The sequence below is a fragment of the Lagopus muta genome, chromosome 6 (assembly GCF_023343835.1).
Source record: "Lagopus muta isolate bLagMut1 chromosome 6, bLagMut1 primary, whole genome shotgun sequence".
Taxonomy (NCBI): Eukaryota; Metazoa; Chordata; class Aves; order Galliformes; family Phasianidae; genus Lagopus; species Lagopus muta.
In genome coordinates, this window is record NC_064438.1 from 31,704,671 (window position 1) to 31,732,559 (window position 27,889).

General features: G+C 34.3%; 1 long non-coding RNA gene across 4 annotated transcripts; it reads left to right on the forward strand.

Annotated features, from left to right (window-relative positions):
* The first annotated feature begins 5,483 nt into the window (after positions 1–5,483).
* On the forward strand, positions 5,484–27,599 carry LOC125694844 (uncharacterized). Of its 4 annotated transcripts, none has more exons than XR_007377729.1 (5): positions 5,484–5,574; positions 20,823–20,899; positions 21,338–21,433; positions 26,009–26,200; positions 26,680–27,599. It is a non-coding gene; the product is annotated as an uncharacterized LOC125694844 (long non-coding RNA). The 4 variants fall into 4 exon arrangements; XR_007377730.1 differs by having other exon boundaries at positions 26,951–27,599; XR_007377731.1 differs by lacking the exon at positions 26,680–27,599 and adding an exon at positions 26,292–26,656 and having other exon boundaries at positions 26,009–26,162.
* The last annotated feature ends 290 nt before the right edge of the window (positions 27,600–27,889 follow it).

The following is a 27,889-nucleotide window of genomic DNA, read 5'->3' on the forward strand; positions in this document are numbered from 1 at the left end:
CAAAAAGATAAAATAAAGGAGCACCCTGTAGCACTTTCAATCATTGTTTTCATTGATTATGTCTAGTTTAAATAATGGGAAGTTTACCTATGCCTACACAAAATGCAACCAATTGCTTTGTCTTTCACTCAGCCCCTTAGAATATACCAGTATGTTCAAGCATCTTAACATTGCTAAACTCTGCAGAACGCAATAGGAAAAAACTGGCCTAAACAAATGAAATGTAGATATGCCTTTTATTAATTTCATTTTTTATCTTCTTGTATACAGACGTTTGACAGCTGTGACATTCATGGGCAACGCATTTGAAAAAGAAGGCATAAATATTCAGAGACATATTAGAATGCTGTTCAATGTAAGCACCTGTCTACTTAGTGTTGACAGAAAATCATTTACTTTGCTTTATGCATGTTCTCTCCAGAGACTACAGAGGTCCTATTTTATTTAAAGAGCTGGTCCTAACATCAGTGCTGGCTCTGAAAAATGCAATATATACAGCTAATTACATTTATTAAGGAAACAATTTTTTGTGTTTATATTTTCAATAATACTTTTAACAATTCTTTCAATCTCTACTTCAGAATATCTTTCCCTAGGGTAAATGAAGGAAAAAGGGATAAAAGAATGAAGACTAAAAAATGTATGACCTCATGATATCTTTATTTGTAACAGTAGAAAGGATGATATACAACATACAACACAATGAAAAAAATAGATTAAAAAATATACATAACCAAAAAGTAATCTTTGTCTTATCTTCCATTCAATGTCCACTGCTCATATAAGTATTTCCACTAACTTTAAGAATTGAAATAAATAGAACTAGCTTATGTAAGAGCTAGGGAAATGAGTTCTCAGTGCCAAGGTGTTTCTATAAACTAAATCATTATGAAACATAGTTTTCCCACTTCTTGATAGTTTGTCCAGAAACCCACTGGAAATCAGAATCATTCAATGGCTAGGATTGCTGCAGCCTCAAAAGCAAACAAAAAACCATCTTGAGTGAAATAAGCACATATATGAAAAATAAGGAAGTGATTTTAAGCCTGAAAGATTCTGAATTCCTTAGCATGTACGTTTCAAGGGGGAGGGGGAGGGAGGGAAAAGGAAAGAAAAAGAAAAGGAAAAAGAAAAGAGAAAGCTCAGTGGAAGCATAATTTTCAAGCTGAACATTTCATTCCATTTTATTTTACCTGACGTGAGTACATAATGATGTTAACTCAGGCCTGATCACATAGCGTGGGTGAATGGGGGAGGTTTGAAGAGATCAAAAATCTTCAGTGAAGCTTAAGAAGCTACAAAACCTTACAATGCTGCCACCTATAGATCAAAAGTGACAACATCAGCTCCCAAGAATCGTACCATGTGGCACACATAACAGGAAAAAATAATAAATAAATAAAGGGAGCAGGAATGTATGAACAATTTCAGACTCCTTCATATGGTTGATTCACCCGGTGAACCGATGGAGCAGTTACTTTGGTTTATCTAGCCCAATGCTTTATATAATTTAATTAGGATCATCACACAGCAACCTAACCTGTCTACAGAAATTACAAGCTGAAAGTCCAGACCCCATATGTACCCTTTTGCTCAATTAATGCTAAGCAGTTTTTATAGAAAGATTTTTTTTTCTATTAAAATGCACACGAAGAGCAATGGATCACGATAGGCCTTTTTTTTTCTCCTCACATTAAGGTACAATTATGTAAAGGCAGTAACATTGAAAATGCTTACTGAAATAAAAAAAATTACACTGCTGCTGCAGATATTTAAGCCTATCATTTTTAAGGTATTGGCACCATCTTCTTATGCTATGGGAGAAACATGGGTGATTAGGCCTAATATTTTCAAATATCTTTATGACACACTCCTTACATTACTACTTAGTACTAAAATATCATTAATAGTCTAGAAAATTAATTTCTAAAATCTATTTGGAAATAAGCATATGTATTTACACCTACAATTGGCCTTGGCATTTACTTTTAAGCATTATATATTTTTATATAATTGATTAGTGTAACTATTCTATTTTCATTCCTGGTGAGCTTTCTCCCTCCTCATTTCCACAATCCTGACTAAGAAGTTAATTCACTCAGCTGGAAGAAAGCAGTTTATTGTTTTGCATTTCTTCTCTTATTAAAAACAAAACAAAGCAAACACATGGATGAAAAACAACAACAAACCAAAACTAAAAGATTCCTCACCTAATCTACCAATCAACTTTGTGGCTGCAGTGTAAAGATGAGAACTGAGAGAAGTCTGAGATGAAATCTTAGGTAGACCATAGCAGGCGTATTAAGATCCTGTGGTTTTCTTCATATTTTCCTCTCTCTATCCTGCCCTCAAGTCAATGTTTTCTTTCTATTTGTAAATCTCAAACATGAATCTGTGATGTAGCCAGTTCTAGAGTTTCCTAAAATTTCCTTCCTTCCTAAGTACTAATTTCTGCCTCAGCATAAAGTTTACAGTGCTTGGGAAAATGCTAATAAAAAAAAATTTTTGCTCTCACTTATTTTCACAAAGCCCTAATACCAAAGCAAAGGATCTGATACATCTAACAGAATAAAATAGATTTTTGTAGGCAATGTGGTCTGGAGGAACAGTCCCACAAGGTGAGCAGAAAGCACTTAAGAAAGCTAGAATATGTAGCACTTAGGAAATCTAAAAGATATTCATTATTTTTTTTTTTTTTTTTGTGGAAGTAATAGAAAGGTTATTTTAAAATATATTCATTAGTATATTATTTATTATGCACATGCATAAATGTGAAAAGAAGAATTATCCTATTAAAATCAATAGGAATACTGTGATTAAAATTTCATTTATGTGAAATAGGGCCTTACATTCTACATATACTTCCATTCAATATGTGCATATTGTGAATATTAAATGATGTTAAATTACTCCCTTTTTCTTAATAGAATTAGCTTTATAGTTAGAACGTTCAAGCACTAAGCAGCACATATTATGATGGCAGTTTCCTATCATTCAGTAATTTTCTCCCATTTAATGTTCTTGAATTTTACCTCTCACAAATAGGTGAAATGATTCTGTCTTTGAAAAATGATTTGACGTATTCCACAAGACCCTAAATCTAGTCCATAAGAGTGTAATCTTCCATGTATTATTTTCCTTATGTTCCACGAGTTTGTTTAGACAAAAAAAAAACTGAAAAACTTTTTATTGGTATTTTTTATTTCTTTTCAGGAAAACAGTGAAAGTGGAGAAATTAGTTAATCCTAAATTTACCTCTGAGAATAAGTAGGGCCATCATCTCCACCATTATCATCATCAGATGTGATGCCATGACAATGGAGTGTACAATTGGAATTAGTACAAGGAATCCTCCCTTCCCAGTAGATACTAGATGCTCTGTTTTTTGTTGGTTCTTGGTTTGTTTTTTTTTTGTTTGTTTTTCTTTTTTTTTCCCCCTGGGATTAAAGAGAATTGACAATAAAATGGAGTATGGAGATATTTGTTACATTCTTCTCAGATTCCAAGTGAGCAGCATCTCTTTAAATATTTTATGAAGTTGAAAGTCCATAAACATAGCAGAAGAATGAAATAAATGCATGAATGATAATTGAGCGATCAGATTTCTGAATATAAACACAATTTACTCCTATTAGATTTTAATACCTTTACCCAGGCAAAGAAAAGGAGCCCAGAGCCAGCTCCAGCATAGCATTTGTTTAGGAAGTATGTGCTGGAGAAGACAGTGAGCCCGGGAAGACCAAGGCAGGGTCTTTGCACTGGAGAGGGCAAGATCTGTGTGCAGTGTTCCAGGAACACAGATTCCTATGGATGTCCCATATGTAATTAAAACAACAACAACAAAAACTGTTTCCCATGGTATGGTTAGGAATTTCAACCTTTAGAAAGACAATACACAAAGGTGAAATTACTGCACTCCTACCACCTAAGGGTTAGTACAGTATTTCTGTGACTCAGAAATACATATTATCTGTAAACAGTCGATTTGGAAAGACACATGCTTTACAAAAAGGAATAAAGATCAGGCATATAATCTATGATTCTACTAGTTATGAATTTATCTGATGACTCACAGGAATGTCACAGTAAATCAGTGATCCAAGGAGAATAATAGATTCATAAACATTAAACACAGGAATGTCCAGTTTGTAATGACCATTTCTTTGCAATGCATGATTATACTCTGCACATAGTAGACAACCTATTATCTTGCCCAACGTTATTTTAAGTCCCTCGCAAAAACATCATCACTAATGGATCTTAGACCTGAAGTAAATCAACATAATTTACCATATAATAATTCTGTAATTATCATCCTTACCAGAAAAGATGACTTTGTTAGGCTCCATAAATCTATCAGATAGAAGTTATATCAGTTATACTAAGCTAAAAATTGAGCTTAACTAAAATTATACAGTAGTTATTAAATGCTGAATACTGATTCAGAAATACTGGAAGAATAAATTCTTCTTGCATTTTGACTTGTTTGTAAAATTAAAAACTCCCTTAAATGCATTTTAGATTTGGCTGTAACAAGAGCATTGATGTAAATACAAGAGGACATCCCTAAGGGGAATTGCAATTTTAAAAGATATATATACCCATATTTACTACAATAAATGTTATGCCAAGAAATTTTATAGCTAACAAAAAAAAAAAAAAAAAAAAAACCAACAAAAATAACATAGAAAATACTATACCTAAAGCTAGAAAATAGTTCCAGAACAAAGCATGACTAATATATAGCCTCCCAAATACACAGTATATCCCTAGTAAAGTTGTAAATTATGGTTGCAAATGAGGCCACAAACAAAATCTTGCTCAAGGCATGAATCATAAATTCAAACAATAATCATCTCCTGCATGAGGCACAACTACTTTGTTTACTTCTTATACCCTGTTTCCTAAACATGAGGATGAAAGTAGGTCAAGTAAATTTAGCATCTTTTCACATGAAGTATGTTATGATAGCGGGTGGCGCAGCTTAATTTACAATTACATGAGTTTACATGAATATTAAAATATCTGTTTTCACTGTGCTGTGTCATTACACATATTGACATTTTACCTCACATGACACAGAATCATAGAAAACACCCAAAGTTCAGAGAAAGGAGGGAGCAGAAGGGGAGAGAAATATTTACAGTGATTGCAACCTGAATGAAACTTTGATATGTTAGGAAAGAGCTTCATATGATGATGAATTATATTTTTAATATATGTTCTTACTTTTTTTTCATGGGTTTTGTTTAGAAAGTGACTTGCAAGGGAAGCAGACCTAGGAAACCAGTGTTGTTTGTTTGGTTTTTTTTTCCAAAATGTGTCAGATTGATGGTAAATGTTTTCAAGGAAATAGCTTGTCTGAGTGTATGGGAACTGTTGAGTCACAGCCTGAATCACTGATTGAGCACCTGGGAAAGGACCAGGTCAGCCCTGGGAGCACAGGTGAAGGCAATTCACATGTGTGATCAGAAAGAGTGGAGCCTGGCTGCACCTCTCTTAGACCCCATTTAAGGGCTGACTGCCAGTAGGGAAGGATCTCTTCATCTGTGAACCTGGAATCTTCTGATACAGGTGAGCAATCTTATTCTTTTATAGCACCTTTCTATCATGCCAATTCTTCTGTTGTTGTACCTCTGGTGAAACACCTCTTCCCATTGTACTGATCTAATTGCTACACTGAGAAGCATCCAAAACTTATCTGTTGTTCTCAACATTGGGTTCAAATGCAAAAGAAAAGGCTGGAACCAGAAATTTTGTCATTCATCATTTTGTTATGATTCATGAAGGTTTAAAATATTATTCACTTAAGAAACATCCTTGAAATAAATGAAGTAATATCCTTTTTAATATTATTTCTTTTTATGGAGAGTAGAAGAATTTTAATGTGAATATTTTTCCAAAAGATTGGCTAATAGTTAAGCATTGCTAATAGAGCAAACAGAATGAAAGTCCTTATGTGTTGAAGATGAATATGTTGTTAAGTGATCATTAAGACCTAAATCTGGTTTGATTTATTAACGTTAAACCATTTTCTCTATTTGTTTGCCTAATATTTAGAAGAGCAATATTCGGTTAAAATTTCTTTCCCAAGAATTATGGGTATCCATATGTCCATGTGGATGAATACATGTACCAAATTTATACAATAGAATAGGAGACTGGGAAAACTCCATGTATTAAGTAGTGCCATCTGTAAAAATCCATGTGTTGTATCATTTACTTGTAGAAAGTATTTTTTCAGGGTTCTACCATACATTTAAGCCATCAAAATTTAGTAGAATTTGAAGAAATAAAATGGATTTCCTCTTTAAGCTACAGAGCTTAAAGCTGCAACTCAAAAAGCTAGTTTGAAATCAGCTCATGGCCAGGCACTAAGTCACATGTTTGAGACAAACATGATTAAAAGCTTTACTGAAGCATATTCTGGATGATGGTGGAACTTGGCATGTCATCACTTCTCAAGAGATTACAAAGTTACTTTAAATCTGAGACTTTAGATCCAGTTTATTTAGAGTTAATTGCACTTAAATTAATACAGACTTGACAGTCAATAGTGACTGAGATAATTTAGTGTCACTAATTAAAGAAGCCGAAGATGTGAATGTCAAGAACAGAAGGCAGAGCACTTAGTGTGAGAAGAGAGAAGTTATCCAGTTCTTTAGTCCAACATCATGCATAACCTGCATAAGTTATGATGTTAGAAGTCAACAGCTTATGGGCTGGTTCAGCCCGGTTCTGTGACTAGCGGGGTGGAAGGATTTCACAAATTCCATGCCTCTGGAAAAGGGAAACAGGGAACCCCAGAATAATTAAAAACAGCTGCAACGATCTGAGGAGAAACAAATTTACTAAATATAGTATTGGATATGCAAGATAACACACCATAATACAATATAATTAGAATTGAAGCCAATAAATCAAATATAATGAGAGAGAGTGTCCAAAAGGTGGATAGGCCTCACCATAATGCTGAGGTGAGATGTGCAATCCGGTTGAGCAGAAGGGAGGAGAGCCTGACAAAGAAGAGCACATCAGGTGACCTTGCCAGAGGTTCTATCTCCTCTCTGACTGCAAAGCCCCCTGGGGAATGTAATTTTTCTCCTCTTTGGGACAGCTGCCCAGAACTGGATCATTAACAGTTAAACTCCTAGTGCACTACATCATGTTATGATGTGGAATACAGACAACCAAGAATCATACAACCATGTTGTTAGAAATTGTACTTGTATTGCATGGTGAATAACAAGACTAAAAGAAATGTGATTTCTTTGCGTGGAAAAAAAATCTCTTGTGTTCATAATTAAGTATAAGCAAATTTTGAAAAGCTACCAACAATTACTCAGCCCAGGCACAGTAAATAAAAGTCAAAAAACAAAAAGTAAGGTAGATATAGAATGTGAAAGAATTTAAAATTGTAAAGGACTAAAACTTCTTTGTAATGAGATGTGAAACAAACAGAGTACAAGCAGTAACTCACACCAGAAATTAATTAAAAAGGAAATGATTTTGAAAAAACATGAATCAGGATAAAAATTACGGACACTACTATTCGTATGTAATAGACTCAAAGAAAGCAGAATAATATTTGACACAATCTGCTTGGTTACCAGCTGCTATTAAAATACAAGGAGAATATTAGGATGAATACTTTCAGGATGTTCAGGCTCCTGTCTTCAAAACTCAAAGTTGTACTCAAAGTTTTGCAATTAACCACAGCAAGGACTACACTTCCACTGTTTAACAGAAGTTCAATTGACTGAAAGTTCATCCATGTTTATGAAGCTGTGCAAACGTGGAATCTGCACATAGCTCTTGCATTGATAAAAATGTATAGCATGAATATGCTTTCAAGATGGAAGTGAAGAAAATCTGAGACAGAGAAAATGTATAGAGACAACATATTTCCAACTCTTAGCTGTATACTGACTGCAAACTAGACATAAAAGTCCAGCTCCAATTTCTCTGTACAAATTAACACTTCGTGTCTATCTTTCTTCATCACAATCAATGTGGCATAATAACCAATTTTTGCTATTATTGACAGACTAGGGTTACAAAAAATGTATCTATTTTTCCAAGAAAGAACGTTTTAATGTAATATTTACTTTATGTTCAGTAGATGTTAAGGAAGTGCCCAGTAGCTTACATCTGGAAAAAATCCTTGTAGCAAGTAAGAATGCAAATCTATACATGGAAGCTGAAGTCAATGAGGATTCTAATGATTACTTCAATAGAAAATGCATTAGATTTTTATCTTCATAGAAGTTTCTTTTTGACCTGGTAGTGGCAACTTCCTGAACTAAAAAAATCTGCCTGTCAAACTGTGCTAGGCTTCTGAGACAATTTGTATGAAGAGGTATCCCATTCTAATTAGGTTTCCTTATGATTTATAACAGTATTTGAATATACTAAAGCAATCTAAGAATCTTGAAATTTAGAATTAAATGCTTTCTCATAATCTGAAAATTTGATGTAAAGAATGTTCTAGGCTGAGTTATAAACCACTGATAACAGGGAATTCTAGTATGAGCTCCTTCCTTACCATTTGCAATTATTTGTGGCAATTCCAACAGCTGCTTACTTGAAAAAATTCACCAGTACAATAATGAATAATGTATTCTAGATTTTTATTTTAAGAAAGCAGCAGAAACAAGGAGACGTATCAACGCAGATCAATCAGCCTCTGCCTTTTTAGTGATATTTGAAAAATCACAATTTGAAACACATAAATGCTAGTGATTTAAAAACAAAAATAAAAAACAAAACACAACATCAGAACATGTACTGCACTGCACTGGACTGGCAGACCTAATCACCTAATCATACTTTATAAGTTGAGCAATTACACTATTATACAGTTGTTAAAATACTAGGACATAATTGTTCAACAATTGCTTATTATCCCAAGTTACTTACCATTGACTGTAAGGCTCTTTTTCAAATTACAGCATAGAGTTAGTTTAGTTAATTTCCAATGTATTATTTTATTATACTCCCACAATAACTTATTTTGTACCACAGCTAGATAATTTTTGGTAAAAACTCTTGTGGCTGTTCAGAAAGACAAAAGAATTGTGAAATGTGAATGCAATTTTAATGTTACTGGTACTTTCTCACAAGCTACTGACTAAGGTACTTCAGCCTCATTTCTGGAAAGCTTTTAAGAATGATCAGCTTTCAATTGCAATATAGAAAAGTGGCTTTGCATTGTTGAAAGCTTTCACTTTGTATCTGCACAGTGAGCTTTGTATGTCTAATTTCTACTTCAAGTATTTTTTAGATTCACAAATGTCTGTACTCAGAAGACAGCACACTAAAATGCCAAAGTTAGAAGCTGGAATAACAAATATTCACATCTCCTCCTATAGAATATCCTAGCAGTGGATTTTATGCTCAGAAAGCATTTGCCTGTCTACAATGAAGTTTGTATTTTTAGTAATAGAAAGATAATAAGGCTTAGGTTATATGTGCTCTTCCAGGCAGTCTCACAATATTAAACTGAAAGTAATCATTTTAAATACTCTGACAACCAAATTCCTGTTGAGCTTTTTGCATTCAACAGGACACTCAAGACTACAGCTACCCCCTGCACTGTTAAGTATTTAGGTAGATTTATAACTTGCTGCAAGAAATGTACTAGTATGGGCTAAATTGCAACCAGTTACAGGGTAAGCTCATTCAGAGAGAAGCACTATGTTTCTGCAGTCAGCTTGCAGGTAGCTAGTGAGATTGATATCAGTCCTGGATAAGTTTGTAAGAGGGACCTTCCCCCACCAGTATAAATTCTTACTCATTTAATAAGCTTTCTTACTCATTTAATTCACAAAAGAAGAATAATCTATCTCTGGGCTGTTAAAACAAATTTCAAGAAAACATTTTTCCTGGCAGCAAATATAGTGTAGTAAGAATTAGGCCCCTAGAACAGTGTCTACAGTGTCTATTATAGAGAATGTTTCATTATATGTGTATGAAATTTAACAAATAATTGCTGTATGTTTTTTACCAAGCAAGCAAATATTCTCATAGAATAAAATATATTAAAAAATCGACAACAAAAAGCCCACTTTCCTTACATATTCTGCTTACGGATCTTAAAATCCTTGCAAATTCATTCCATGTAAATTTATCTCTGAGCATGCATTCACCACTGTTATTTTAGGAGAAATTTCCTTGAAGTTCTTACTGGCAAAAAATTATAAATTGTGAATTTTGAAGTTCCCTTAAGTGGTTTGTACTGTCTTTTCAGTATCTTTTTTTTTTTTTTTTTTTTCTCCATAAAGGGCAGCACACCTGCATGCATTTTGTTTTAAAGGCCAGGGACAAAATGTTCTTTCATACATACATGTAATTGGCAAACAAATGAAAAATTCCCAAGCAAATGGGGTATACTACTTTCTTTATTTCCATGTAAAGGTTTTATTGTTTGTTTGTTTTTAAACCAGAAGAACATCTATTTTAAGAATATGCTTAATCTTTCTACTTTTCTCATAATCAAAGCACACAACAGCACTGCAGTTCTTTGTAGTCAAGCAGAAGGATCAGGTAGGAATGATTTTCTGTTCTGACGTTCCCTTGAGAGTTAGTCTTGAAGAGTAAAGAGTCTGGTCAGTCCTCAACAAGGAAGTCTTAAATGCACAGAAGCAGGCTGTCTTCTTGTGCCATAAGATAAGCTGGGGAGGAGACCAGCATCAATGAACAGTGAACTTTTCCTGAGGCTCGAGGAAGATTCTATTTCTCCTGCTCTTGAAGAAGGGTCAGGCAACTCAGTGTACAAAGAAGTTGCTAGGATATGCAGGGAGAAAATTAGGAAGGCACAAGTCCAGGTTGAACTCAATTTGGCCACTGGGATAAAACAGAACAAAAAACTTCTTACAAATACATGAGCAGTAAGAGAAAGGCTAATGAGAATCTCCATCCTTTACTGCATCCAGTGGAGAAAATGACCACTGAGGATGAGAAAAAGGCTCTCAATACCTTCTTTACATCTATCTTTAAAAGTCAGATCAATTGTCCTTGGAGTACTCTACCCCTTGACGTGCAAGTCTGAAATGAGGAGCAGAATAAAACCCTCATATTTCAGGTGGAAACAGAGACCTACTACTCTACCTGGACAGTAACATGTCCATAAGGCTGGATGGGATCCATCCAAGGGTGCTGATGGACCTGGTGGAATTAATTGCAAAGCAACTTTCCACAGTCTATCAGTGTTCCTGGCCAACCAGAGAGGTCCCAGAGAATTGGAGGTTTGCTGGTATGACTCCCATCTACAAGAAGGGTCATAAGGACAACCCAGGGAACTACAGGAACATTAGGCTGACCTTTGGGCCAGGAGAGATTATGAAGCAGATCACTTTAAGTGACATCACACAGCATGTGAAGGACAACTGGAGGATCAAGCAAGCAAGCATGGGTTTATGAAAGGCTGGTCCTGCTCAACCAGCCTGATTATCTATGATCGAGTGACCTGCCTAGTGGATGAAGGGAAAGCTGTTGGTGCAGTTTACCTGGACTTCAGAGAAACCTTTGACACTCTCTCCCACCGTACTCTCCAAGAGAAGCTGGCAGCCTATGACTTGGGCAACTACACTCTTTGCTGGTTAAAGTACTGGCTGGATGGCCAGACCCAGAGAATGGTGGTGAATTAAGTTAAATCCAGCTGGCAACTGGTCATGAGTGGTGTTCCTCAGGGGTCAATATTTGGGCCTGTCCTGTTCAGTATCCTTATTGATGACCTGGACAAGGAGTTTGAGTATACACTCTGTAACTTTGCAGATGACACCAAGTTAGTAGGAAATGTCAATCTGCAAGGGGGTAGGAAGGTTCTACAGAGGGTTCAGAACAGGCTGGATAGTTGAAATGAGGCCAGTGAGATGAAGTTCAACAAGACCGAGTGCTAGGTCATGCACTTTAGCTACAACAACCCCAGCCAAACTATAGGCTTGGGCAGAGTGGCTGAAAGACTGTGTGGAAGAAATGGATGTGGGGGTGAACGGACCTGTCTCTGCTGAACATGAGCCAGCAGTGTGCATGGGTGGCCAAGAAGGCCAGTGGCATCCTGGCTCATCTTAGAATGGATGCTGCCAGTGGTAGCAAAGAAGTGATTGTCCCTCTGCATTCAGAGGGTGAGGCTGCACCTGAAGAGCTATGTTCAGTCTGGGGCCTCTCACTAGAAGAAAAACATCAAGGCCCTGGACTGTGTTCAGAGAAGGGCAGTGAAGCTGGTGAAGAGGCCTAGAGCACAATACTTATGAGGAGCTGCTAACAAAACTGGGATTGTTTAGACTGAAGGAGGCCCACTGTATTGCTATCTATAACTACGTAAAAGGATGTTGTGGTTAAGTGGGTGTTGGCCTCTTTTTCCACATAACTAGCAACAGGACAAGCAATAGAGGGAATAGCCTCAATTTACACCAGAGGAGATTCAAGTTGGATAATAGCAAACATTTTTTTTCTCCAGAAGGGTAGTTAGGCACTGGAACAAGTTACCCAAGGGAGGTGGTTGGGACACCATCCATATTCAAGAAATGTTTAGGTATTGTACTAAGAGATATGGTTTAGCGGGTAAATGTTGGTGGTAGGTGGACAGTCAGACTGTGTAGTCTTGGAGATCTTGTCTAACATTGGTGGTTCTATAATTCTAGGATGTGGTGACAGAGCAAACTGATATTTAACAATTTTTATTTGTGGTTATTAGCTCAAAATCAGCATTTAAATTGCTTACTAATATATGAGAGGTTGTCTATAATGAGTAGAGTCTCTTCTGAGAGGCTCTTTCTGAGTCTGTGAGAATTGCCATGTGATGCTACTCAATCACCTGTGCTGCTTGAACCACATTTTTAAGGTTAAGTTTACCATTTAAAAAAAAAAGCCAAGGAGGTACATCTTCAGGAGTGTTTAAGGTGTTAGTCAAATCAAACGTGTTTGTGAAAGAAATATATTCAGAAAATTTCACAGAGCAGTTGTTTACTTATAAATTAAACATTTCAAAAATAAAAAACTAGTATAGTCATTTAGTACCTTTCTTTCCTCCTTTAACTAGATGTACAACTTTTTTAATAAGTGCGAACACGTGCTAATAACCACATTTCAAACTTTGAAGACTACATTGATGTAAACAATGAGAAAAATTTTGTAACTCCTACAACTAAAGATAGAAAACTTACCTTTAAAACGACAGGCTGACCAACCCATTGGCATGGCTAGGCAGAGGAGTGCAAGCGATTCCTCCCAATAAGTTCAAGCAATCTGATGGAAAGGAAAACTAAAAATTGTCACTAAATTACATCATAAAGACCAAAAAGTCTGATGTAACTCTCAACTCGAATAACAGGTCAAATTTTGTCATGTATAAGTGCCCTTCTTTCCTGTGTCAACAGCAACTTATATATCTTTCACACACCTGAAGCATAATATATTGGACTTGTATTCATATGTGGTATTCCTTAATGCAAATCTGTTTTCAGTGTAAAACTAAAGCTTCTGTGTTGTAGGTGGAAGGAAGAGTGAAAAACACTCTACAAACAGATAACCATCTGGCAGATTCTCTTTCTCTGTTATCTCCATGTGATTTTTAGCACTTTACAAAATGTCATTAAGCAAACAGAGAAGACCACAAGCAAACCTCTACTTTCACAAAATCATGTTTTATAAACTGTTGAGAAACGCTGACATGTAATGAAACTCTATTCCCTATATGTTTTCCTCTTTGTGAATGATACGCTTCTCTCTCTTCATCTATAAACAAACAGAAGTATGTCTGTATATTTGCTGTTGTTTCCTTTTTCCTTTGGTCATCATAATCAAGGGCTATTATAGAAATAGATCTTATCTCTAGACTGGCAGTCCCCTTGCACCTTCAGTTCAGATTTTTGTTTATGCTTGGCTGCAATTGCGGCTGTTTCTGATAGTTTTAGGTCAGTCATGACAGACTATGGGTGACACTAAATAAACAAGCTGGGAGTCTGGGACCAGGAAGGAATGATATTGGTGCACAGAGTTTTTTTTTTTTTTTTTTTTTTTTTTTTCTTCTGGTTAATCAACTGTTTTATTCAGAATAATTTACTGTATATCTGCATTTTCTGAGTACACATACTATGCTGTAAGGGTGTTTTTGTTTTTGTTTTTTTTTAACAAGGTTAAAAAAAACCTCATAGGCAAATTGAAAGAAAAAATGTTCAGTCTTGTTTGGGTTATAGTAGGCTACAGAAAAATTTATTTATTTGTATTATTTATATTCAAATATCTTTTCTTCCTTCTTCCTTTCTTTCACTCTGTTAAATTCCTGTGCACTGAGTTTATCTAAGTATTTATCTAAGTACAGTCTGGTGTGGATAATTCTCTAAAACCTACTCATGGGGGATAAAAGCTTCAGTCATCAATCTACTAATAATACCACTAATAATTCTCCATGGAAGAAGGGGAAAGATAAGATCCCAAATGAAGGGATAAAAAAAAATCTCACTCAAGTTGGATGTTTTCCCCACTGCCTTTCCAACTCTCTTGAGTTTACTGTGAGTCTTGAAAGATTTTACACGTTTCTTACACCTTCTGTTTCTAAAATGATTGTGTTAGTGTCCAAATAAAATCTAAATTAAATTTCCTTTTATTTATTTTTAATGGTATTTCTTACCCCCATGATTGTAAACTAAATTTTTTTTAGAAAATATATGCTCTAAGACTGAAATACTAAAATAATTATAACATAATTATAATTATATAACCTCATTTTTATGCAATTCTTTTTAAATTTCACTAATTTAGAGTCAGTGCTTTGACAAGGCAGAATGTGATAAATATTTTAAAGCTTAAGGTTGGTGATGCTGCTTACCTAGGAATATTTATACACCCTCCAAAACTAGATGGAGCCACGTGCCTGGTTTTAAGACATATAAGTGGAATAAGCATATTACAAGTTCTAATTTTCAATACTGTGCTTTTACTGCATACTTAGCATAATAAAGATTCTTGTATTCTTGAGTAAATTACAAGAATAATAAAGTACTCTAATGCTAATTTTCACTTGTTTAACACTTGGCCCTGAAATTGAATAGCAGTTGACAGTCAACCACAGGTCTACCCAGGGGTAAGTGCAGTCTCAGCTCAATTTCTAGAGCACGGACTTTCATTTCAGAAACCAAAAAAAAAATACAACATCCATCAACTTGCAGAAGTCCCACTGAGTCAAAACAAACAAACAAACAAAAAAAAAACATACTGTACCTTTACTTTCATGAAGGTGGACGTCCTGAAACTGGAGTATTTGTAAAATGTACTGGTTAATGAGGAAAAAAATGTTGTTAACAGTTTCTAGTATGCTGAAAGATGTCTGGGTCCTCTTTAAAATTTAACTATTGTAGGTTACTAAACAACTGTTCATATAATTTCTTAAGCTCTTCTTGTTGTAGCAAATCCCAATGCAACCTCCAGTATCATGCCTAAACTAAAGCATGGAAGTGTATGGAAATACCAGTGTGGGTACAGTTTTCTTGAGCTATGCTATGCCAACTGTTAGAGAACTTTTCCTGATCTCTTTGAAAGCAGACTACCAGGTTATCAAAGTGTCCAAGTTTGTCAATATTGCCTAGGGTTATTTTATTTTTAAATTGCTTCTAGATCCACCAAAATAATCTCAGTTAAGCTTATGACAACCCAGGCCTTTAGAATCATAACTTTGCCAAGACTACTATGATTTAATTAGCTACACATTTACCTCCTGGCTAGATTTGATAAATAAGCATGTATTGGCACAGCTGCATCTCAGCATGCATATTTAAATTAAAAATGTTTCCTTTTGATACCCTGGCAATTTTGGCATTCATTTTCTTTGCCAGAAGCTGCGTCAAGTCACAAAGCACTTGCCCAGTCATCATTAAAACATGCAATCATGAAAATGTTCTACCAGATCAGATCCTTGATATGCCTGTGTAGTAACCTGGTTTCTCCACAGCTACGGAGAAGGATATTTTCATGCTCTTTATGACTGAGGTGTTCTCATATGAGAAATTAGCTGAAATTGGTCAAACAACACACAAAGCTCATTAAGACTCATGTGTCACAGTCTTAAGTGCATACTTCAAATACAATTTTAATAACTGCAGTTGCAATTTTCGTATTAAAAAAGATGAAGATCAAATAGTTCTGTTTTCTCTTTTGATGGCATTAGTAGTTTTATAGAATAATGACCTTTTTGGTTCCTGATGGTAAATTACTATTTTTATCAGAAGGAAAATCTGAATAACAAACACACTAGAAGACCAACAAATAATAAACAGTTTTTCTCATTATTCACATCTGCATGCTAAACTCCAGTCTCCGCTCAAAGGACAGAGAGGAATAACATATAAATATATGTAATTGAGACACAATAGGATTTCAGTCAACTAGAAATGCTTGAAAAATAGATGCCATGAAGGACAAATAACCATTGCATTAATATGGCAGAACCCATGTTTCTGCTCTACTGATAGCCTGATCATGAGATTACTAAAGAAAAAAAAAAAGACTGACTTAAATAACAAATGGCTGTTTATCATTATCTTTTTCTGGATAATATTTTATATAGTAGGTTGGTAGTGCTCATTCTGTAGTTAAAAAGAAAATGTTAAGTGATAAATGTTTGGATTAACCTTCAGAGTAATTCCACAATATAATATGATTAAATATGCAGTTCTTAAAATATATAGATTTATAGATAAATATATCTATTTCACTTAAGCCTGTAGCAATTTATTTCAAGATGAAAATTAATAATATCAGTAAAATATAAGTAACATATCTTTGTTTTGGTATGGAATACTGAAAATATCCTAGATTTGCAACATATAAATTTTCATAAGTAGATGAATAACTATAAGGAAGTAATAGTAAAAACTAATGTTGCTTTACTGTGAAATTAAAAGGGTAACTTCCAGCAACAGAAACTGTACTCTGTTTTTAAGCAGTAATGATTACTAGTTTATGATGTCCATTGGATTACTGAAAGAAGGCAGTTTTCTCATTGTGATAGTTTTCTGTTGCACTTTAAGAAATGGCCAGATGGTTCTGTGACAGCCTTTTTCTTTGCTGTGCTGGACTGCTGTATCAGGCAACATTTCTAGGCATCTCACAGTGTGGGTGGATGATGAGAGGTGAGCTGAAGAATATTAGGGAAAATGATCAGATCAGGTGTTGCATTAGAATGAATGTACTTTCTTTTCTTTGTACTCAGATTCTCTGGGAATTCAAAATATCAATTAATTATGCTTCATTATGATTAATTATGCTTCGTGTCTATGGTGGAAATCCACCATCTGAAAAATCTTAACATGATATTTGAGATCAATTCAGGGTAATGAATTAAGCAGTTATCTTTATATGGATATTTCAGGTATCTTGCTATTCCTTATGAAGTTTGCATGGGTGGATTGGTTGTGAATGTTCTGTTGGAAAAAGAATGATTGAATTCATCTTTAGGAAAGATCTTCCCAGGGTGTATATATAGCTGATTCTTCATTGCACCTTTTTTCCCATACTGAATTAAATTGAATTGTATCTTTCTTGGATGTAGAATTTGTGTTAATATTTTCAGTATGTGATTTTGATTGCCAATTTTTTAAATTTTACTGAATTCACAAAAAACTATCTTCCATAACTATTTACATATCAACGCATCAAAATGATGTACCTTCTCTAAACTAAATAGGATCTTGTAGGGTGGATAAAGTAAAGGTGCTTTAAACTTATTCTTGTATAAGCATCAAACGCTGACAAATAAATTCTTTAGTGAGATTCATCATTATGCTTATCCTAGAATGAAAGAGAATAGATTTTGATTGGACATATAGAAAAAAAAGTTCCACGATTTGGGAATGACGGCCTGAACAAGTTGCTGAGAGAAATTGTGGATGTTCCATCACTGGAAGTGTGTTCTAAGTCAGGATGGATGGGTTTTTAAGTAACTTTATCCACTGAAAAATGTCACTGCCCATGATAGAGGGATTGGAATAGAGGGAACTCTCCAATTCAAACCAATATGCAATTCCATGATCTTATTTGTAGTGCAGGGGAAAAGAACCTATATTGAAATCAATTGTTTTTTTTTTTCTTTTGCAAAAAAGGGAAATAAGGTCTCTTTTTATAACCTACCAAGAAAAAATGCTGAAGCTCAGTATCAATTCATGAAGCAAAATCTAATAAACTAAGACAAATAAGCATTAATTGGACACCGCATTTGTGAGAAATGATAATTTCTTTTTTTCAAATATACTTAATAAAATTCCATTGTATCTCTGTGACAATATAACCTCTAAGTCATCAGTTTTTTAGATCTTGAGTGTCAAAATAATGCTTTGCTGTACTCTTAAAGCCACAGGTAACTACAAATATCAAAAACGGAATTGACAAAATTCTAAATTACACACTATTCTAAGTAAGGAAATGATATGTTCATATAATGAGCAGAATGCTATTTGTTCAGAAGCACAGTTGGCTTATTGACTAAAGGCTCAATTTTTTTAGCCTAGTTAGACTTTAGAAGTACCGATGCACCCTTTAATTTAATAGAATGAGAGAGTATTTCACAAGTTTTATATGTGCTGTACCATCAGTAAGCCTAGAAGGTACTTTTTTTTTTTTTTTTTTTTTTAAATTTTAGATGTTCCTATAAAGTGTAGTGCAATACTGAATTATGCTGGTGGGGAAAAAAACCTGTCAAATTCAAAGGGAATACCAGGATTTTTTTTAAGTCAAAATTCCCGAACTTTAAAATTCATATGGAAAGTAAGATCTAGTTCAGGAACATTAAAACATTTTATTACAGTATTTTTTTCCTCAATAATACAAAAGTAGTCCAATAATAAGTCCAATAAAATGGATTAAAATGTTGAAAAATAGTGCTTCAGATATAATAATAAAAAATGAAAAATGCTGGCTTCTTTCCAATAAAACTTAATTGAAGAAGATATATTCCTCTGAAATTACTTTCAGTGAGTTGAACTAAATTTTCTAATGTAAAACTTCCATAGAAAACAGCAAAGACTAATAGAGGTACTGTCTTTCAAACTACTCTATGTTTGAATTGTTTGCATGTTTTTGGTTTATTCTTAAAATTACAAAATAATAAAAGTGATCATGCATTTTTTTTTCCAAGGATCCTCAGGAGAATACTAAATTGAATTGACAGTACTAGTACTGCTATTCATGTTGAAATAATTAGAAATTCCAAGACTATTAATGGTGTACTGCATCACTTTTTTTAGACTGGGTAGGATGAAAGTAAGAACCTTTTGGTGACTTTTGCTCCTGCTAAAATTTAATTAGCCTTACTTACTGACCTCATGTTTTATGTAAGAGTACACTCTAAAATGACCTTATAAATGGCTACGAATATAAAGTATTCTTTTTCCTTTTTTTTTTTCTTCTAAAAAACAGCATAGCATGAAAGAGTTCTTTTTTTAACTACTTTTGGAAAGTATTCTTGTACTTGCTAACATTATACACCTCAGCATTTCCTTTGGGACCAGCTGACTTTGGATTTAATTGAAGCAAGAATGTTTCAATTTGACAAGGTCACTTTTTTTAAAGTGTAATATTGCAGAGTTTTGATTTTTCCATTCTGAAATAGATTTAACCTATAAAATCATTGGCAAAGAATTATATCTTTGCCATCAAATATCATAAGAGATTAAAAGTGAAAATGCTACCATTAATGGATATAAAATTTATGGACTATGATGATCTGTACTTAATCTGGAAGACTGTAGCTCATTAGTGAAAAAAATGAAACTGTGACCAATGAACATCAGTTTCAGAAGCTACTTAACATCAAGTGTTTAATTCTGAAAATTTAGACCCACGGTGTCAAACTGACTGCCAATTTCACTGTCATCAGAATAGCTGAATGCATGTTAATAGTTTATCTTCACAAAAGAAATGGAGAAATAAATCAGACCAAAAGCTCCAATCAACAGTTTGATTCTCAAAATATGACATAGCATGTTTTGCCTTAATTTAAGGCAAATATAGGAGAAATATAAGAGATAATAAATGCATACTGAAAGTATGAGTAGGAAAAATGGGAAGCACATTTCTAATAATAAAATAGCTATTCAAATAAATCAGCAAAGACAGTGGATTTTCATCACCTCAAATATATATTACAAAACTCCATGTGACAAAATCGTGTCCATGGGAACTATCTTACAGTTTCAGAAATTAGAAAAAATAAAGCATTTCCGATTAAAATAAATGACTCCACCTAAAAACTTGTACTGGAATGAAATGCAGAACAATTCCTCTATCTGTTATGTGAATGAAAGCTCAAAGATGTTTTTAATTCTTTTTTAATTCATATTTTTTAACCAATGTTTTTTATATTACTACTTTTGTTCACTTCTTCATTATAAAGGGACAGGATAAAGGACAAAGGAAAATAACTGGAAAAAAAAATGAAAACTTTAGAGAGATAATTTGAATACAATTACTGTTCAGAAAACATGGACTAAAAAGGCTTTCTTCAAAATGAGATTTTTAGCAGGATTATAGAGTGATAATTCAAAATTCCAGTGACTGGCAAACACAGAAACAAATTTTCAAGATATTTTATAAGAAGAAGAAATATCATGGAGAGATTTTAACCCCTTGAGAAGGTATTCCATTCAAGTCAAAGAGAAATGATGAGTTCATATAATAAATGGAATCAGAAATGCACTTTCTGCAAATCAGTCACTAACATGTATTCTTTTGCTGATTCTTATGTACAAAAACAGAAGAGCACCAATACAAGCAACGCTATGGAAACCCTTGGTCTTTGAACATAAGTGGCATTTTTCATTTTTTTCCAGGAGCGCAAGTCACATATATTTCAGTATAACTCCTCATATGCACATTTAAATCAGAGGAAGCATGACTTATTTTTAATGTAAGTGAAAACTTTTTCTGCATATGGTATTCTATGTTTTGCCCTGGACAAAGATTTGGAGTTCTTTGCCAGCTCTCTTGAGCAAAATCTGGGAGGCTATGTTTACTCTATTTCTATGCAATCACTATGAAAGTCTGTGCATATTTCATGAAATTTACTCTATACCCTCTTATTTTTTTAAATAAAATTTTGTAAATTATTTTTTAACTTTTCATGCAACTACCCAAAGGCATTTAGATATTTTAAAAGAGAACAACAAAATAACAAACCTAAATATTCCCACAGTGAGCTATGCAAAAAAAAAAAAAAAAAAAGTCCCAAACTTTCCAAAGTATCTTAATGAGGGTTAAAGGTCTCTGCTAAATAAAACTGAGAAACAGAAAGGATCAGGATCCTGTTTCCATTTTAATGTATCTCATGTTTATGTTTTGCTTTCAGCAGGGGAAAGACTGAAACAATTCCACTTAGAAGGAGGTTACAAACAGGCTGAGTATTGCAGCTGGCTGGAAAAAGTTTGTGCTCTGCAGGGCTAAGGTGAATACAAGTTCACACAGAACAGACATCACAAGGCTTATGGTTGATGTTTCTGCTCCAATCCTTTTCTAAAACTGGTGGTCTATGTTGTGGCTTAGATTCCAATTCCTTCAAATAATATTCCACAGTCCCAACCCAATAACACTGAATTTTGTTTCATCACTATTGTTCAAACTTTTTTTGGGGGGGGGGAAAAAGGTTTAATTCCAAGCATGTGTTGTGTCAACAATTAGCATAAGATTAAATAGAGGAAGATCTTAAATTCAAAAATCTCTGCAGTACAAAACAGTTGCTAATGCTACTCATCTGAGCAACAAGATGAACCCAAACCTTTGTTTAATTAGTTTTGAATTCTGAGTCCTACAAAAAGTCAATTCTTAAAAAAGATGTTGCTGCATAACTACATTCTACACTCCATCCCCACAAATGCAGAGGTTCATAAAATAGTGTCTCATTAATTCTTGAAAGTCTATCTTTAATCCATGTGTTCACCTTAAAAGCTATAAATCAGCAAAAATTTCTTATGTAGAATGTAGGATGTTTTGAGGGTAATAAGGAACAATTCCTTGTAGTTTCCATGGAAATAAATGGGAGGCATTACTTTGGTAGCCTGCACAGTTTGTGGGACTTTGGAGGAGTTGTTTATGCTTAAGGCTTTCCTTTTGTATTTTCTTCTGGTAGACTCTAAATGAAATTACCGTGAGTTGCATTACGTTGTGCAGAGGTAAAGTTAGACGTTGTGGAAGTCCCTTGCTGTAGTGTCCATCTGAGTAAGAGTAAATATTTCGAAGCACCCTTAAAAGCTTCTTAAGGCAAGAATAAGTGACACAATAATGCCCTTTACTAAAGGAAGCTGTATTTGTGCCAGGGAAATGAGATATTTGTATGATTTTCTGCTGTAGCCAGGCTTGCTAAGATCTCTTCTGGCTTTTCCAAATAATAAATGGAAACCAGTTCTTTCATTTCTTTAAGAAATTTCAGGCAACTTAGATTCAGTGGTTTGTTCAATTAATAATGGAAGATATTATAAATAGTTGCTTTTCATAAAAAAGATTTGGTACTGGAAATGTATTAACTCAGGTGCAAAATTATGTAGATAGAACATTAAAATGAGAAATTTGAGTTATATTTACACCACTGAGATTAATCTGCATCTATATGCTTTCAAAAAGATGCCCTCAAGATCACTTCTGCAGTTTGTTCAGGCGTCAAGCCCAAGTTATGTGAGTTGAGCTGTACTGGTATGTCTATGCTGTGTTTAGCATACCACCAAAAACCACCCAGACAGGCTGCCTGAAAGTATGCTAGTGACAGCTCTTGTGGAAGACAGAAAATAATGTAGACATATTCAGTGACACAAATATTTAGTTGATGTAAAACTGTCATAGCCATTCATTTCAACAGATCGTTGACAATGAACCCAATCCAGGAACTTCCCAGTGTTGTTTCTGATATCCTGTTTTGCGGCGCTCAGATGTTCAACACAAAATCCTGTGAACACCCTGGAGATAATTTTTCTTTTCTTTATCAGACATGTCATTCTTTGCTCCGTGGTTTTCACGTTTCTCAATGAAAAAAAAAAAATACTTTTTGAACCAGGTCCTAAACAGCCAAGAAGTAACTAACAATGAAAGGACCTTAGTCACCACTGGGAAAAAGGCACTTCTGGTAATGCTTCTGAAGTCCCTTTACCAAGTGCTCCTACTTACTTTGTAATGATTGCATGCTATCCCTTTGGGCTTTCTAAAGTATTTAATTGCGATCACACTCATTTACATAGCAGATGAGGCTAATTGCTAGTATTAGTTACCAAATGTGTGCTTGTATTGTGAGGGTAAATAAATGCCCTACAGAAAAGAATGCAACTATGCCTCTAATTAAGGAGCTATGAGTCAAAGTGAGCTTGTTCAGAGATGTAAATACAGAATCAAGTGCTTTGAGAGCTCTGTAGTGCACTATATTGTATCACCAGTTCCAATATTTCAGAGATGTCTCTGAAAGACCTCAAATTAAATACACTGAACTATTATTTTCTCAGAAGCAGGGATGATGGGCACCACAAAAAACTCAGTTCTAAATTTCTGAATTTTTTCATTAGATATAATTTGAATGTCAAATTAATAAGGCTCAGTATATAATAGATACAATGATCCTATTATTTTAAGCAGATCCCTTACCTTTTCCTTAGGCCTAGTTCCAAGGAAAAATTTTTTTGACTATTCAGGGCTCAAACAGTTGCACATCAGTGGTCTTTATTTTACATGCAATTATACACAAGGGCTTATAGCATACTATCACAGTGAATGTGAGAAACATCAGGGTAAGTGGAAACCCAGATGAATAAAAATGGCAGGATTTGGCCCTGGATAACATGCGTAACATAAAAATTCTTATGAGATTTGTTTCTATCTATGTAGAAAGAGAGGGGGCTAGTCCCGGATGGTGGGATGAAAATTTGTTACTTTTAGTTAGCTTCAGAAGGTCACAGTGAGAACAGAAGTGTGCCCATCAGTATCCCTTGAACAGGGTTGAAAAGATCCCCACAAACATTTGAAAAATTAACACTTTATCAAACCATGCCTTAATTTTTTCCTTTTCCTGGAAGTCTACCAAATCTTGACAGCAGTTAAGCTGTGGGTGTGCAGAAGCATTACATACCATATTTACTATTATAATTTTTTAGGTAATTTTCCCATTAGCCTGCTATGTTTTGCTTATGCTCAAAATTGAAATTTTAGTTTGGGAAGTGGGGGAAAAAGGAAACCTTTTCTCTATGTTAAGTATTATCTAAAATGCTAGCAATTTGACTGGACTTATGATGTGAACACAGGAACAATTCCTACATATTCTGGTAATACAGACAAATATTTAAATGAACAATGTGTGTTAAATCAACATGGTTTCTTTCTAGCCTTCCTTGGATTTGTGTGCCAGTTTTCCTACTGGTTAGAAAGCAATTTAACAAGAGAATGAAGGTTTGTGAACTTCAAGAGACGTCATAGAGCCTCAACCATACCTTGTTATAAAACTCTTGATTAATACCTCAGCAACAGAAAACATAAGATACTACAGCATTTGCTTTGTAAAAGCCACACTTTAGATTTATACTAACACTAGAATCACTTCAAACAAATCTCTAAATTTACCACTTTGGTTCCCTCTTTTGATTATAAGCTGTTTCTGCCATCCACCAAAAAAATAATTGCCACCTCCATACAAAAATTAATTCCAACCTTAAAACAGTAAGATTTTCTACTCCCTTTCATATTGTGTAATGTAAACCCTGTGTAATATGTTACCATTCTGTTTTAAAAAGTCTTTATGTCACAAACAGCTGATGTAAATGAAATCTGCCCCCTTGTTTTATTAGCTACATTATGCCTTGATGTGGCTTTATGCTAGTATTACATTCACCAGTGTTCGGTTACCTACACTGGTCATTTCATAAAATAAGACTGGCTGCTAGCCACATTATCAGCCACACCCTACTTTTTTTTTCTTTTTTTTTTTTTTAAAGATGAAAAAGATTTTAAATCATGAAAAAAAAAAACAAACCAACTATGAATACCAAGGCCTCTCCCTTCTGTGTGCCTATTCTTGTTAAATATATACCTTTGTAGGACTAATCCCAAATGGTTTGATGACAGGGGTCATGCAAGTGTCATTTTTCAATCTTGTGTGAAAATCCATTTCAAGCCATCTTCTCCTCTTATATTTCACCTCATTTCTGGAGCACTCCTGCAGCATAATTACTTAGCTAGAGCACAAAATGTAAACAGGACATCCTCTCAGATAGGAGATCCCAACATGTTGATAAGTATAAGCCTCAGTTCTTATTCAGTTCTGGAAACTATCCCATGACTTCCACAAAAAGATACTGTTTCTGTTAATGCGTAACATAAACTTAGCCCTCAACATAAAACAAAACCAAACATCTGTCCTTAGAATTTGATTGTTTGTTCCATCCTGGTATAATTATTCTTGCATGACAGCAGCCCCTGCAGGCTACAGTCCTTGCTTACTCTACTTAGTCCTGAAAGCATAGCCAGCATTAAGAGATGAATTCACTGCATTAGAATTGCCAGTGAGAGTTCATTTAAAAAGGTTTACTGCTGCAGCACAGTCATGTTTTTACCACTATCTGGGCTTTTTTGTTTGGTTTTGGATTTGATTTCTGTTTGGTTGTGAGCTGCGTTTTGCTAATCAAACTGCACAAAGAAGTATTTTTGTTTCCCAAAATCAAAGGTGTCTGAAAAGTTCCCTGGTGTAAGGGTGGGAGAGATTAATCTTTTTTCTCCTCTGTTCCTTTAAAGGAAGTAGGATTTCTTCTTATGTTTAGTCACTGTTTTAGGGCTTATCTGCAATTGTTCTACCAAGTGGCAACAAAATCTGAAACTGGCATAAGAAAAAAGAAAGATATTTTCCAGACAAAAGCCACAAAATTTTCCACCACTAAAAAAAAAAGAGAATTCAGAGCAACTGAATACTTACAATTTACAAATACCTCAAGAATGGATGGTACACATGAGAGAGGAGTTACAGCTTTTTAAATATCATTTTTAATATTTTCAGCAGATTTGACTCCAAAGCAAGACATACTTTATTCCTGTTTCTGAACTTGCACATCCCTGGCTGATCATCTAACTTCCTTCAGCCTCTGGATTTGGAGAACTCCCCCAGGGCTGTAGCACTCTGTCATAGCCACAAGACTGGCTCCTCCTCTTGAGAAGTATATGTTCTACTCATCAGTTCTAGATGGATATCAATGTATCCTTTTTAAAACCTGATGTCACAGGAATCATCAGAATCTAGTAACCAGAAATAGCTAAGAAGAGCATATATATATTTTGTCTTGTAGGCATTCTCTCTGTGGCATAGTTGAAATCCAAATTCTGATCGCACAGTATTCAGGTAAACTTAATATCTTACCACTTAACAGGATTATTATTGCTACTTCCTTTTCTGATCATGCAGTCACAAATATTTTCTGCTGTGAACATTAAGTGATAGTAGTTGTCCTTCACACTTAAACAAATCATACTTTTTTCCATACCATTCACACAATATGAAAAGTGACGCTCTCATTTTCATGCTAAATATGGAAGTACACATAACGTTTTTCTAGTTTTCCACTGATAAGGTTCTGAGCACTATGTGGTTGGTGAGGTGTCTCTCCAAGCCAGTGTACTCTTCCTGCTTTCAATAGTATTTTTATTCTTAACCTTTTATACTCTCTGTGATCACAGAAGTTGTGATATTGTGTTTTCTTTTAGTACTCATTCGTACAAACATGTCAAGTGTAAAATGTAATAAAGAAAAATTTTCAAACAGAAAAAAAGGAATATTTGTTTTAGAATCAGTAACCAGATCCTTAATTTTGCATAAGTTTAAGCAGGAAAGAGTTCACTGAAACAGAGCCAGATTCCTATGCAACTTGTGTGCATGAGCATTTTCTTCACAATAGGATGAGGCTTTTGATAAGAGATCAAAATCTACGCTTTCCTTATTAAAGTACAGAACAGAAGACTTAATTCTAAAGACTTTGGCTTCTAGGCAGATTCTTTACAGTCATATCTTTTCTTTAGGAGGAAAGGAACTGCAGAGAACAGAAGCAATAGCTCATAGTCAAAACAGACTATAAGATTTTTTTGCCAAAACTAGCTACTGCTTTTTTCCCAATACTTGCCAAAAAGTTCAGAGTTAATAAAGGTTATTAATCCAATTACTTGCCTTCTATCAGTATTTTTACCCTTGAAACACAAAGAATGCTGTCATGAAAGAGTGTTCCTCAGATTTTCCTCTCCTCTATTTGTCTATGCTTAAAAGTATATATTAGGGTTCATATGACAGATAACAGACAAACCATAAATTGCAGGTTATGTACTTCGCAATGAGCTCTGGCCTTAGCTATTCTACACTGTATAGTATAATTACTCTGTGCTGTAGAACAGACAAAAAAAGCAAGAGATAGAAGGTGTTAAAGATTTAGCATTATCAGATTGAAAACTGTTGGTAGTCCCAGTAAAATTGTGCTTTTTATTGAGGATTTCTTTATCTTTAAAATTTGTTGCCTACCAGTTGTACTATTATGAGCATTAGTTTAGCTGAAACACTCCTCTATGTATATTATTAGTCATTCAACAGTCCAAATCAGCTGTTGTTTTAAAATTACTATGGGTGAAAGAATAAAAGAGCAATTTGATTGATTGTTTGTTTAGTTAAAGAGCTTAATTATTTTAAATTTCATGTTTTTATGTTCTTTACATATCTGTCAAGTCTTCATCAAGGGAATTATCCCTGTCACATCTCTACTATGTTTTTGTTATCATTTTCATTCATTGATCATCAAGAACTGGAACAAACAGCACTAGTAACATCTGAGCACCTTCTAATTAGCAGAAGAATCATACTCATTTTGGTTTTATGCCAAACATCTGATAATTGGAGACAAAAGGA